This window comes from Cetorhinus maximus, chromosome 3 (assembly GCF_964194155.1).
Source record: "Cetorhinus maximus chromosome 3, sCetMax3.hap1.1, whole genome shotgun sequence".
In the NCBI taxonomy this organism is placed as follows: domain Eukaryota; kingdom Metazoa; phylum Chordata; class Chondrichthyes; order Lamniformes; family Cetorhinidae; genus Cetorhinus; species Cetorhinus maximus.
The window spans coordinates 140,296,357-140,311,835 of NC_135881.1; the positions used below are offsets into that span (position 1 = coordinate 140,296,357).

At 44.5% G+C, this 15,479-nt stretch overlaps 1 long non-coding RNA gene across 1 annotated transcript in view; it reads left to right on the plus strand.

Annotated features, from left to right (window-relative positions):
- The window catches only part of LOC144678940 (uncharacterized), a 34,866-nt gene extending 19,880 nt beyond the window's left edge, over nucleotides 1-14,986 (plus strand). The window contains exons 2-3 of the long non-coding RNA XR_013576219.1: nucleotides 13,930-13,990; nucleotides 14,589-14,986. This is a non-coding gene — a long non-coding RNA (uncharacterized LOC144678940). The remainder of the gene's footprint in view (nucleotides 1-13,929; nucleotides 13,991-14,588) is intronic.
- The last annotated feature ends 493 nt before the right edge of the window (nucleotides 14,987-15,479 follow it).

Consider the following 15,479-nt stretch of genomic DNA (forward strand, 5'->3'; position numbering starts at 1 on the left):
GCCAGCTCTAACGCGCGACTCTCGAATGGAGTGAGGACTTTGATGTCCAGCACTCCATCCCCTGTCTGGGACCTCTCCAGTGGATTGTGCGTGATCTTGCCCTGCAAAAAGACAGGTGGAGAGAGTGTGAGCAAGGCACATGCCAGGCCAAATGCAAAGGATGCCAGGTGTGCGTGTGTGCTGAGTGGAGCCATGGACGGGATGAGGAGATGATCTCCAGAGGAGATAAGGCCAGATGGAGATGTGAAGATGTGCCTGAGAGAGTGAGTGGTAATGTCCCTTGAACTGGATGTGAGTGAGATCCCTGTGAATGTCTGATGGGCTTGTGAGTGCGTGAGTTGAGAGTGATGAGATGGTTGACTTACCCTGGCATCACAGATGAGATCATTCATCCTTTTTCTGCACTGGATGGCCGACCTCTTGTGTGCAGCGTTGGAACTGACTACTGCTGCCACAGCCTCCCAAGCTGGAGTAGTGAGATTGCAGCCAGAGCGAGGGTAGCGAACATTGTGATGGGCCTCCACAGTGTCCAAAAGGCATCCCGGGGATTCGTCACTGAATCGGGGGCTGCATTCTTCTTGGCTTTTGGGGCCATGTCTTCACTGGAGCAGTTCTGGGCTGCAAGCATTGAGAACTGTGTCTGAGACTGCAGTTTAAATATAGCTTCTGGAATGAGGAAGCAGCGAGGTAGCGGCATGGCGGGCAAATCTGAGGCTGCCCGCCAGCGAGACGGCTTGTTTCCCGTGACTGCATAATTTATGAGGTGGGAAGGGGACGATACGGCGTGAAAATCCGCCAGTGCAGTCGGCAGCTTTTCATGCCTGCCAGTGCACTTATTGCAAATTTGGGATGATTCCGCCCACTGTTTATCTCTTGCCAGCTATCCATAAACAGAATGTGTTTTGAATTTTTTTTTTAGAATAAGCGATGGTGCATTTTCGCAACCCCTTGGCTTCTTTGTGTGATCCAGTTTTACTAATAATCCCACAGTAAACTCAGAAGATCAGTTTATTTTTACACATTCAAAACCCGCGAAAAGAAGTGACCACAACTTCCCACGCATCATTCACACAGAAAAGGGAGGGATAGAGGAAAAGAAGTTTATAGTACAAGGACCACAGAAAAACTGAATATTGGTTCATGTGAGTTTCAGAGTTCCAAAGTCAGAGTCCAATGAGGAAGTCTTTCACATAGGCATTCGATGGTTGGCTGATTGGAGATCAGTGTTGTATCATTCGCTTTTACAGGTGGGGTTGATGCCGCAAGATGAAGTAGGCATGCAGAGATTGCATCAGTTCTGTAAGTGATAGTACAAAATCTTCCAGTAGAGTCAGTTTAGTTGGGCCAGTGATCCAACCTGGACAGAACTTGCTTCTGTATGGCCTGCCAGTTGGATGTCAAACAGCAGACTGGTTAAACAGCTCAGAAGTAATATTAAACTGCCCAAAAGGTGAAAGTCTTGGGTCATGTGATCTTCTTTCTCCACAGTAACTTCAATAAAAGATGTTTATCCAGCATCTGAATTGGCTTTGTTTTCAGGACTGACAATGTCTCAGCCATTATGGGTTGAAAGGGGTGCCATTCGCATTGAGGGTCTGGTGCTTGGGAAGCCATTGTCTCAACAGATCCATGGGCTCCGCTAGCAAAATTGGCTTATTAAACGCAAATTGGATTCCTGTAGTTCCTTTTGAAATTGGGCTGAACAGTCCCATGTAGTCTATTAGATACTCCTTAGGCATAACGAGGTGTGACATTCTTGAAATTGAGAAGATAATTCTTTTGTTCTGGAGACTGCTGGAGTAATTCCAGACAGAGGGTCAACCATTTTAATTGTCTTTGTTGAGCTGAAAAATCCAGTTTAAAAATAATAAGTAATAATAAGGATAATTAAAAAAAATATATATATACAGGGTTGGAGTTTCTGTATCAGAGGAATCCAACAGCACCCTTCCAATGGTGACCTTGATGTGTTCGCATGTTGGAGCCACAACATCAGACAGATTGTGGATGGACTCCTCCATCCTTCGTTCTAATCTGGTGATGGCCTCTGACAACCCTGCCTGCTGTTTCCCTGCCTGTTTTTAGAGCTCCAACCATTTCTCTGAGGGCCGATTCCAGAGGCATTTCATCGGAATTGGACTCAGTGGGGACCTGGCCTCCAGCAGTTCTCCGAGTGTCAGAGACCTTGGCTGTTACTGCCTTCGCCTTCTGTCAACCCGTTTCTGTGCTGTGCTCACCAGATAGTAATCCCAAGCCTGCTCGGACCTACCAAAGTATGTGTCTCTGTGCTGGTGGAGTGCAGGTGAATGCAGTGTGGTCTTCCTCAGATGCTTCCTCTGGATCCTCATCCAAGATGCTCAGGGGACTGGGGCCGATGGGCTGTGTCCCTCGGCCTTTTATTGCTGGCGGCTGTAATAGAAGATATAATTAGTGATTGGCTAGACAGTCACCCAAATTGAAGAGTGCTCACAGTGTCCATGGGCGGCTGATGACTGCTGCATGGACCCTCACTGGCTTGTTGGGTGACACTGATCTCTCCTTCAGCACAGGAATGGTCCCTGTCCTCGCCAGCCAACTCTGCTGCCTGCTTCTCAAAGTGGGTGAGAGGCCTCAACTCCGACATCCCCCCTCCGGTCTGAGATCTCTCCCTTTTTTTGTGGGCGAACTTGTCCTGCGTAAAGATAAATGGATAACTGTGAGCAACACGGATGCAAGAGCAGATCATAAGCATGCATGCCTGCTGTGTGTGCTGAGTGATTCCCAGTAAGGCTGAAGACGCAGCTTGTGCAGGTTGTTACAGAAGATGACGATATTAAAGTATGTGTGAGAGAATCAGTGCTGATGTCCCTTTTGCTACTGGTATGTGAGATTCATGTGGGCTGTAGCCCTGCGAATGCCTGATGGCCTTATGACAGAGTAAGTTGAGAATGAGGAGAAGGCTGACTGGCGGAGCAGATGTGATCATTCACCATCTTCCTCCACTGCAGGGTGGCCCTCTTCTGAGGCCTACAGGCACTGACCTCCTGGCAACTTCCTCTCAAGCCGTTGTGGTGAGGTTGGTGGACCTCTGGCTCCAATTCCGAGGGTAGAGGACATCCTGCCAGTCCTGAACTGTCTGGAGGAGTCTCTCCAGCAACTTGTGGCTAAACTTGGGGGCAGATGGTTTGGATTTCCTTGGGGCCATTGCTTCACATGCCGCAAGAAGCCCTGGGCTGCAGAGAAGTGAATGTCTGTGGGGGTGCTGTTTAAATATGGCGGGCGGATGTTCAACTCCTGAGGTAAGACATGGCGGACGAACCCTAGCCTGCTCCATCACAAGATTTGACGAGATGCTCGGTTATGCACAAATAATGAGCTGAAAAGCAGATGGTCTGGCATGGCAACCCGCCCCAGTTCCCCATGGGTATCAGCCCAACCTTCCCGCCCGCCATTACACTTAGTCTCCAGAATGGAAAATTTCACCCTATGCACTTTGTTCTAGACTCTCCAGCCAAGGGAAACAGCCTCCCAGCATCTACCCTGTCAAGCCTTTTGAAATCGTATATGTTTCAATGAGATTACCTGATTCTTCGAAGCTACAAGGAGTTTAGCTCTATTCTATTCAGTCTCATCTCAGCTCATCCTCATCTAGGGAAGAGTGATCATAGCATGCTAGAATTTCAAGTTCAGTTTGAGAGCGAGAAACTTGAGTCCCACATGTGTGTTCTGGAGTTAAACAAAGGTAACTACATATGCATGAGGGCAGATTTGGCCCTAGTGGACTGGGCAGGAAGACTATAAGGTAGGATAGTTGATAAACAGTGGCAGATATTTAAGGAGATATTCAATTCCTCCCAAGTAAAATATATTCCAAAGAGGAAGAAAGATGGTAAGAGGGGGAAAAAGCACCCATGGCTAAGCAAGGAAGTTAAAGACAACATAAAGGCACAAACTAAGGCATACCAAATTGCAAAGGTCAGTGGCAGGCTGGAAGATTGGGAATCTTTTAAAGATCAACAAAGGGTTATTAAAAAAAAATAAAAAGAGCAAAGGTAAATTATGAAAGAAAACTAGCACAAAATGTAAAAACTGATAGCAAAAGCTTCTACAAGTATATAAAAGGAAAGAGAGTAGCTAATGGAGGATGAGACTGGGGAGTTAATTGTGGGAAACACAGAAATGGCAGAGATGCTTAATCAATATTTTGCCTCAGTTTTCACGGTGGAGGACACTCGTACCACCCCAATAGTAACAGGTAGTGCAGAGGGTATAGAGGAGGAGTAACTTAGAACAATCACCATCACTAGAGAAAAAGTACTGAGAAAACTATTGGGATTAAAGGATGACAAGTCCCCAGGACCCGATGGCCTACATCCCAGGGTCTTAAAGGAAGTCGAAGCGAAGATAGTGGATGCATTGGCTATAATATTCCAAAATTCCCTGGATTCTGGAAAGGTTCCAGTGAATTGGAAAAATGCTAATATAACACCCTTATTCAAAAAGGGAGGGGGAGGCAGAAAGTAGGAAACTATAGACCAGTTAGTTTAACGTCTGTCATTGGGAAATTGTTGGAATCCATTATTAAGGAAGTAGTAATGGGGCATTTGGAAAGTCAAAATGCAATCCATCAGAGTCAGCATGGTTTTATGAAGAGTAAATCGTATTTGACTAATTTGCTAGAGTTCTTTGGAGATGTGACAAGCAAAGTGGATAATGGGGATCCTGTAGATGTAGTATATCTGGACTTCCAGAAGGCCTTTGATAAAGTGCCGCACAAAAGACTAGTACACAAGATAAGATCACACAGAGTTAGGGGTAATATATTAGCTTGGATAGAAGATTGGCTAACCAACAGAAAGCAGAGAGTCGTATAAATGGGTCTTTAAAAGCTGTAATTAGTGGGGTGCCACAGGGTTCGGTCCTTCGGCCCCAATTATTTACAATCTATATTAATGATTTGGCTTCAGGGATAGAAGATACTCTAGCTAAATTTGCAGATGACACCAAAATAGGTGGGAAAGTAAGTTGCAATGAAGAAATAAGACATTTACAAATGGATATGGACAGGTTAAGTGAATGGGCCAAAATGTGGCAGATGGAGTTTAACGTGGATAAGTGTGAGGTTATCCATTTTGGTTGGAAGAATAAAAAGGCGACTTATTATTTAAATGGAGAGAAACTTCAGAATGCTTCAGTGCAGAAGGACCTGGGCGTCCTCGTGCATGAATTGCTGAAAGCTAGTATACAGGTACAGCAGGTAATAAGGAAGGCAAATGGAATGTTGGCATTTATTGCTAAAGGAATAGAGTATAAAAATAGGGAAGTGTTGTTGCAACTGTACAAGGCATTGGTGAGACCGCACCTGGAGTACTGTGCACAGTTTTGGTCCCCTTACTTGAGGAAGGATGTAGTTGCATTGGAGGCGGTTCAGAGGAGGTTCACTAGATTGATTCCAGAGATGCGGGGCTTGTCTTATGAGGAGAGATTAAGCAGTTTAGGCCTATACTCGCTAGAGTTTAAAAGGAGGAGAGGAGACCTAATTGAGGTATATAAGATGCTAAAGGGGTTAGACAAAGTAGAGCGGATGTTTCCCCTTGAGGGGCATTCTAGAACGAGAGGCCATAGTTTTAGGCTAAGGGGTGGTAGATTTAAATCAGAGATGAGGAGGAATTACTTTTCTCAAAGGGTCGTGAATCTGTGGAATGCACTACCTCAGAGTGCAGTGGATGCCGGGATGCTGAATAAATTTAAGGAGGAGATAGCCAGATTTTTAATTAGTAACGGGTTGAAAGGCTGTGGTGAGTGGGTGGGAAATTGGAGTTGAGGCCAAAATGAGATCAGCCATGATCGTATTGAATGGCAGGGCAGGCTCAAGGGGCTGAATTGCCTCCTGCTCCTAGTTCTTATGTTCTTATGAATCAATTTAGTGAATCTCTTTACACCTTCTCTTTGGCAAATATAACCCTTCCTTAGTTGTAGAAATGAAAACTGCAGGTCTGGTCTCACCAAAGCCCACTACAATTGCAGTAAGACTTCACTACTGTCATACTCCAACCCTCTTGCAAAGGCCCACATGCCATTTGATTTCATAATTGCTTGCTGTACCTGCATATTAACCTTCCATGTATGGACACCAAAAATCCTTATGAACACCAACATTTAATTGTTTTGCTTCATTTACAAAATACTTTGTTTTGCTATTCTCCCTACCAAAATGACTTGCCTCATATTTCCACACATTATACTCTGTTACATTTTAGCTCACTAACTTATCCTATCGATGGGTGGAATTTTCCATTCTGGAGACTAAGTGTGGTGGCAGGTGGGAAAATTGGTGTGATTCCTGCTGGACGTCGAGTCGGATGAATCCACACGATCTTCTGCTTTTCAGCTGATTAATTATGCATCAATGAGGAGCTCGTTGAGTCTCGTGGTGGGGCGGACAGGGACTTGTCTGCCCCGCAATTACCTCATGGAGTCGAAGGTCTTGGTGCTATATTTTAAATGGCAGCCACACATACATTCGCTCAGCGTAGGCCAGGTATGTAATGTCATTCAGGTTCTCGGAACCAAACCCTTCACTTCACAGTTCAGCAAGGCCTCCCTGGGGATTCTCCTCCAGGCCATCCAGGAAAGATGGGAGGTATTCTTTCCTCGGGATGGGAGCAGGTGGCCTTCCCACCTGACCACACTGGCATGGGAGGAGTTCGCCAAGGAGGTCAGTATCTGTGGGAAACAAAAGACGAACACTTTGCAGTGCAGGAAAAGGATGAGTGAGCAGAGGTGCTCTGCCAGGGTAAGTCAAACTTCTACTCACCCTAAACTCACACTTTCATAAGGGCATTAGGTAGACTAAGGGTCAGAGGCCACAGGGAGGTCACAGACGACCAGCAGATGGGACATGAAGCTCACCATCTCATGTAAGTTCTTGCACAAATGGCAAACGTCTTAATCCCTTAGTGGGGATTGCGCAGCACATACAACAGGTATGCATGCTCCTGAACTGCTCTTTCATCCATTGCGCTCACAGTCAATCTATCTGTCTTCATGCAGGACAAAATCGCCCACAGCAAAAAGGGGAGAGCAAAGATCAGAGGGAGTTACCCCAGTGTTGAGGACGGTCTCCATGCATAAGGTACAGGCCATAGAACTTGCTGGGGAGGATAGGGATCAATCCTGCCCGCAAGGTGAAATTGGCCTGCCCCAACAAGCCAGGAGGGCGCATTCAGAATACATCGTGTGGACAATGATTGTGAATGACCTATCATATTGGAGCCTGCCTAGTCGATCACTAATTATCTCTTTTCTCTATCCCAACTACTGGCAAAAAAAAGCGATGGATGTCCTCCAGCAAGCGCCTCAGCCCCTGCCCCCAGATCAGCTCAGATGAGAATGCAGAACGTCTATCTGATGAATGTCCGACACTGCGTTCACCTGCACCCTCCACCAGCAGAGATACATGCACCTCGGTGGGACCTAATTCTAGAGTAGGTTTGGGTTCACAAACCGGTGATCATCCCACAGGCACCAGTGCACAGCAGGCAGAGACAGTGACAGCCAAGGTCTCTGACACGCAGAATACTGCTGGAGACAAGGCCCCCACTGACTCCGAGTCCAATGACAAGCCTCTGGGATTGGCCCTGAGAGAAATGTTGGAGACGCAGAGACAAGCAGGGGTACTTCAGGCAGAGTTGCTGGAGGTCGTCACCAGGCTGGAATGAAGGATGGAGGAATCTGCCCGTGTTCTGACTGATGTTGTGGCTGCGGCATATGAGTGCACCTAAGTCTCCATGGGAAGGACGGCGAACCCATCGTTAGGGCTGAAGGTGACTTACACTGCTTCCGTGATCATTGTGAGATTGATGACCTTTCCTGATATGTTGACACTGAGAAGGAAGGTTTTGTTGTGTCCCCTGCATTTAAGCCTGAAGAGTACTTCGATTGTGAAAATTGCTTTCACCTTATTCCTCTTAAAATCTTGTAGCTATGAGGTTGTCACAGGCACGTCTGCCGCATTGTGCCCGTGCATGTGGTTCATCTGAATCTTCGCCCTCTTCAGGTTCATCCACTTTCAAGTCCTCCTCGTCCAAGGAGACGTCTAGCTCCTCAATGTCTCCCTCTGGCAACATCACCCTACCCTGAGCCTTTTTGCAGTGCTAAGTTGTGCAGGGTGCAGCAAACAATGATGGTGCATGACACTCTCTGTGGTGAGTATTGCAGAGCCCTATCTAATCTGTTCAAACATCGGAAGCATCTTTAAGCAGCCAATAGTTTGCTCTATTAAGGACCTTGTGGTGGAATGTGCAGCATTGCATCTCTCCTCGGATGCACACTGTGGCCAACGATTGGGTATCATTAGCCATGTCTTTAGAGGGTACTTGTTATCATTGAGGAGCCAACCAACTAAGCGCTGATGTTCCTTAAATATCTTGCATCTGGGATCGACTCAAAATGTTTGAGCTCTCTGGGTACCTAGCGCAAATATGCTGGACCTGCTTTCTGTGATCACAAATGAACTGGACATTCAGAGAATGAAATCCTTTTCTATTAATGAATCCCAGGATGCTGCCAGTGAGCTCTTAAGGCCACACGTGTGCAGTCGATGGCACCCTGCACTTGCGGGAAACCTAAGATCACAGCGAATCCCACAGCTTTGGCAACCTGGCTTGCTTCATCCATGTGGAGCTGCACGTAATGGTGAGCTTTACTGAAAAGGGCATGTGTCACCTCCCTTACAAATTTGTGTGTTGCCCATTGTGAGATTCCGCAAAGGTCCCTAGTGGACCCATGAAGGGATCCATTGGCAAAAATGTTCATTGCAGCGACAACCTTCGGAGCAACCGACATTGGATGCCATTCAAGTCCGTGCGGCAGAATTTCTCACAGAGAATGTATGTGCCATACGTTGGTACATTATCAAATGGCAGCCCACTCTGCCCTTGAATAAAATTATGGCTGATCTGATTGTAACCTCAACTCCATATTCCCACCTACCCCTATGGCCTTTCACTCCCTTGCTTATCAAGAATCTATCTCCCGCTATCTTAAAAATATTCAAAGACTCTGCTTCCACCATCTTTTGAGGAGTAGAGTTCCAAAGACTCAAGACCCTCTCAGAGATGAAATTTGTCCTCACCTCTGGCTTAATAGGGCAACCCCTTTATTTTTAAACAGTGACCCCAATTCTAGAATCTCGCATAAGAGGAAACGTCCTCTCCACATCGACCCTGTCAAGACCCCTCAGGATCTTTAATATTTTAATCAAGTCGCCTCTTACTCTTCTAAACTCCAGCGGGTACAAGTCTAGCCTGCCTAACCTTTCCTCATAAGACAACCCGCCCATTCCAGGTATTAATCAAGTAAACCTTCTCTGAACTGCTTCTAAAGCTTTTACATCCTTCCTTAAATAAGGAGACCAATATTGTGCACAGTACTCCATATGTGGTCTCACCAATGCCGTATATAACTGAGCCATAGTCTCCTACTTTTGTATTCAATTCCCCTTGCAATAAATTATAGCATCCTATTAGTTTTCCTAATTACTTGCTGTACCTTTTGTGATTCATGTACTAGGACATCTAGATCCCTCTTCATTCCAGAGCTCTGCAATCTCTCACCATTTAGATAATATGCTTCTTTTTTATTTTTCCTGCCAAAATGGATAGATTCACATTTTCCTGCATTGTACTCCATTTGCCAGATCTTTGTCCACCCACTTAACCTGGAGGACAACAAGTGGCTGAACCTTCCCCTTAGACGTAACTGCGCATTCAGAACAAGAGTCTTAATTAGGGTCAAAAGCCCCATGTCCTGTAACCCACAGTCAACCTTCTGGTGGTTGACCTCGATAATAACTTTCGATACCCAACCCTTGCACTTACGTCCTGACTGCAAGCATGGTGCCTTGAATGCCATGACCAGAACACTGGGAACATTGAGGTTTGTAGAGTCCATACTGCTTCTGCAAAGCAGCTGTGACCCTTGATTATTTGACCCTACATCCATTCTCACATGCCCCTGTAAGGACCAGGTGCCACTTAACATCATGTGCACCGCAGCACCTAAACTTAATGGATTCTCGGCTAAATGTACAACATTAGTAAAGGAGCCAAGCTCAATTATTGTGCATTAGACCCTTGAGTCCAGCACTCAGCAGGGCGTTGCTCTCCGTGGTTTGAGCATGATGTTTATATGGTACCCCTTCAATCGGCCAAAAAATGTTTGGCTGAACTCCTCCCACATGCCCAGAGACCCCCTCACTGATTGATTTTTTTTGCCAGCTTGTTTTTCAAACTGCACCATTCGTAAGTGAATGTGAAAATAGTATTGTCACCATTAGTGAAACCAGCTTCCAACCTGCCCCATCACCCGCCAAGTTCCTCCCACCCTCCTCCATACTCACCGTCCCTAATTCCCATTCCTCCTGTCACTATCCAGCCTCTCCGTGTTATCCTTGACCCCACCATTGTGCATGTAGATTTTCCTGTTCTCCCTCTGAACCCTTTAATGTTGATGTCCCCATGCCGTTTGTCAGCCTGAACCCTCCCCTTCTCAAGGCCACATGCAACCTTACTTTTCGGGCACCCCCTCCCCCATGAGACCTTTCAATACCTCCCTCATCATGACTTTTCAGCTATCGACTTACAGGATCCACATACCTCCCCTGAATATTACAGTGCCCTCTGCCTCACAATACTATGACTCAAACCCCCAAGACCAAATGCCTTAAGTGACTGACCACGCCCTGCACAGCATACTGTGCTCAACTGTCACTGCACAGAGAGGCCTTCCACTGCCCAAGATCGGGATCGAGAAATGCAGAGACCTCTAACATTGCCCATTCAGCCCAAAGGCAGCATCTTCAATATGCCCCCAACAGTGTGGTCTCAACTCCAGGACAGTCTCTTCAATATTTTCCTGACACTGTGGCCTCAGCCCCAGAACAGTTTCTGACTCATCCTTGGACAGTCTTATAACTCTTGCCCCAGGACATTCTTTCACTCCTCCATTCTGTTCCTTGACCACCCCCTAGTCCTGCCTTGGTCTTGCCCCTCCCCTTTTGTGTTCTCCCCAAGTCCTGCCTTTGTCTCCCCCATCTCCATTCTAGTTCCCCCTCAGTCCTGCCTCTGTCTCCCCCTTCCCTCTCGTGTTCCTCCCTACTCACCCAGTCCTGCCTCTGTCTCATCCCTCCCCTCTCGTGTCCCCCGCAGCCCCCCCCCACAACTTCAGAGCTGAAGAAGAGTCATACGGACTCAAAACTCTGCTGAGTTTTCCAGCATTTTTTGTTTTTATTTCTGACCTTTCTAATTATCCGCTGGCGAGAATTTTAATTTGGAGGGGAACTTCCAGGTAGTGGCATTGCCATGCCAAATTTAGTGCTTCCACCTTCCACAATTCTCGCTGCTGGTGGGAGTGGAAGATTCTGCCCTATATCTCTTTCGCAGATTCTGTGTCCTTCTCACAGTCTACTTTCCTACCTTTGCCATTAGTAAAAACTTGGGTACATTACACTTGTTCTGTTCATCTAAGTCATTTATAAAGATTGTAAATAGCTGAGGTCCCAGCATTAATCCTTGCTTTAGTAACAGTCTGAAAATGAACCATTTATTCCTAGTCTGTTTTCTGTCCTTTATCCAATCATCTATCCATGTTAATATCACCACCAACCCCATAAGCCTTATTCTTTGTTTCAATCTTTTGTGTGGCATCTTATTGAATGTCTTTTAAAAACCAAAACCACAGGCGTCCTTTTGTCTGCCCTGCCAGTTACATTCTTAAAAAAACTAAAACTTTGTCAAACATGATTTTCCTTCCTTAAAACTATGCTGATTCTACCTAATCATATTATGATGTCCTGTTATCACTTCTTTAATAACAGATTTCAGCATTTTCCTGTCAATTAATGTCAGACCGCCGCCCGCGATCGGCACTGCACCGCGATTTCACGCTGGCGGGCCAATTAAGGCTACATTTCCCTGGATTGAAGTGTCTTGCTTACAGTGTTCATGGCGAAAATGATGTCATACCACACAACCATTGCAACAGAAATTCAAAATTTTCGAGTTCGTAGTTGACCAAGGACTCTGCCTCACTTTTAACTTTTGAGTCATCACATTCTTCAGCAACTTTAAGCAAGTTGTTCCTGATATCACTTATCTGGTAACGGATTGCTTTTACACACCATACTCGACATTCTCACCTCATGTTTAACAACGGCCTTGGAGTTAAAGAGAGAGCATTCACTCTCGATATTTTCCATCTATTAGTTGAAGCTGCAAATATATTGTAAATTTGCTGTACAACTCCAAAAAATGTCATGGCTTTAGAACTGCACTTTGCCATATCTCCCAATAGCAGATTTAAGTTGTGGCAGCCACATGGAGTGAAAAAAGCTCGGCGGTTGAGTTGAAGGATGCGCACCTGTACGCCTCGTTTCTGGCCCTTCATATTTGTCCTATTGTCACATCTCTGTCTCCTTCAATCAGTAATTTGGAAGCCAAGTCCATCCAGCGCAGCCATGTGAGAATCCGATAGTCCTTGTTCACTTTTGTCTTGAACCGGAAGAAAGTCAATAAAATTCTCCCTTACCTTCACTTCAGAATCATGTCAACATAACAAAGAACAAGGGACATCTGCTCTTGGTGACTCAGATCAGGAGTACAGCCAAGAATAAAGTATTTTGCAGTCTCCACCTTTTCAATAATGTTTTTCTTCACTTTCAACGCCATCATCAAGACTAGTTCATTTTGAACAAGAGGCAAGATAATGGTCATGGATTTCTTCGTTTTTATGTGTTGGACAAATTCTTGCACTGCAGGATCGAATTTAGCTATCATCTCAATTCTCGCAGAAAGTTGCCATTGTTATGTTCATAAAGCCTTGTATGCTGAGTTATGGTCAGCTAGGTACTGCATAATTGCCGTTAATACATGTCAACAGTGATTGCCAATGTTTCTTCTTCTTTGTGTGTACTCATCTATTGTCTTCATTGCAGGCTTTCTTTCAAGCCATTTTATTGCATTTTGAGCAGCTCCTTATGTATTTCGTGAGATTGCAATCTGTCATTGAGATGCTTCTAGTCATTGCAACCTTCCTTTACTAATCTGCGTGCCGTTGTGAAGCCGTGCAGTTTCCAGCAGAAGCAAAAAGCTGCAACAGCTTTCTTCGAATACACCAGCCAATTTCTTTCAACCCTTTCTCCATTTGGTATTCTTCATGGGCAGAAGTTTTTGTTTGACGGGCAGGCATGTGCCCAACCCGCTCGAGTTAATTGCCAATGGTAGGCAGTTTCTGTAAAGTGCTGGCTAAATTGCACTTTCTTTTACAGTTTTACAACTTGTAAATTAAATTCCAAATTTTAACTCAAATTTCAATAAGAGACTATTACCCAGTACTTAGAGAACTCCCATTCTCACCAACTCCCCAACCTTTACAAAAGCAAAACACTGCAGATGCTGGAAATATGAAATAAAAACAGAAAATGCTAGAACTATTCAGCAAGTCAGGCAGCATCTGTGGAGAGAGAAACAGAATTAATATTTTATCATCTTTCATCAGAACTCTTATTGATGAAAAATCTTGACCTGAAAAGTTGAGTATTTCTAGCATTTTCTGCTTATATCCTAATTTTTACACCCTGTTTACAATGTACATGTTTACTGCCACTCTTTGCAATTAAAGTAACTGCAGTAAAAAAGTGATTCAAAATATACACTGAAATATCTTCACATATCTTCCCGCATTACAGAGTGACTGCACTTCAAAAGTACTTCACTGGTCATGAAATGTGCTTTATAAATGCGAATGCAAGACTTTTTATATATGAAGTAGCAGGAAAAATAATGGAACTGTATTTGAAAGCTGCAATAGACATTAATGGAGTAAAAGGGCTCACTGAATTTTAATTATTAATTATGTTTTCAACTATGTCAAGATTTTTTTTTGTTATAGAGAATATTCAGACCTCAAGCGGCTACTCAATCTCTTGAATGTACCTGCAAGCAAGCAGCAGGTATGATCACCAATAGTATAGTACCAAGCTGGAAATAGGAATGCTGTGCATCATATATTAGATTTAGTTTACTTCAGATAAGAGATGGGATTTATTTTGCCTTGAGTGAGAGATTATTTCTCACTGGGATGGAAAGAATGAACAACGAACCATGTATGTTCTGGTAATGCATTGTTAGCAAAATACTAAAAGCATTGTTTTGTACATGATATTGTATAACTATTCTGCTCTTCATTAGTATGTAACTCTTCAAAATTGGATTAGAGGAAAACTAAAAGTGAATCAGCGAGTTTACTGAGCAATATAAGATAATTTTATCTGAAAATAATCTTAAAGGACAGCCATGCCTGTCAAAGTTGAGGTGTATCCAAGACAGATACAGCAATTTCTTTTCATAGAGTGTTTTGAGATATCATTAATTGTTTATTGCTTTCATTCAATAACACCAATGTCTATCCTATTAGCATTTTAACCATCTTTTATCTCTGTATGAATACACTTAGCTTTAAAACCCTGAATCTGACTCTTTTCCAAATCCTTTCTGTGAGAAAATAGTCTTAAGACTCCAAAATGTGAGAAACATAATTCATATGTTTAGGATGTCTCAAAACGCTTTTTTCTTTCCCATCCTTGGTTGGATGTGGTGGCAAGAGATTTAAATTTGGATTGGAAGAAGAATGAGTGACTGACAGGAGGAGATGGAGAAGGGTAATCAACCAGCATTGTGGCAACCCCAAGTAAAATGGGAGAAGCTGAAAGACGAAGCCAAACAATCCCACAAGCAATGATCAGACCAAGGCTCTGCAGTCCTGCCACATCCAGTCATAAATGGTGGTATGACAATTAAACAATTAAGGGGAGGAAGAGGCTCCACAACATCCCCATTGTGAATGATGTCGGAGCCTAGCACATTAGTGCAAAAGACAAGCTGAGACATTTACAACCATATTCGGTCAGAATTGCTGAGGAGATGTTACATCTCGGCCTCCTCCTGAAGATCCTAACATAACAGATACCAGTCTTCAGCCATTTCAATTCACTCCACATGATTTCAAGGAATGGCTGATTGCACCAGACAGAAGTAAGCTATGAGCCCTGACAACATCCTGGCTGTAGTTCTGAAGACTTGTGATCCAGAACAGGTGTGCCCCCAGCCAAGCTGTTTCAGTACAGCTATGACACTAGCATCTACCTGACAATGTGAAAATTTGCCCAGTATGTTCTGCCCATAATAAGCAGGATAAATCCAATCCAACTACTACCCCGTCAATCTACTCTCAATATGAACTAAGTGATGGAAGGTGTCATCAAAAGTGCTATCAAGTGGAACTTACTCAGCATAACCTGCTGAGCAAAGCTCAGTTCGGGTACCCCCAGGACCCTCCTGCTGCAGGCCTCATTGGAGCCTTGGTCCAAATGTGGAGCTGAATTCCAGAGCTGAAGTGAGAGTGATTACCCTTGAGGGAGCATTTGATTGACTGTAGCATCA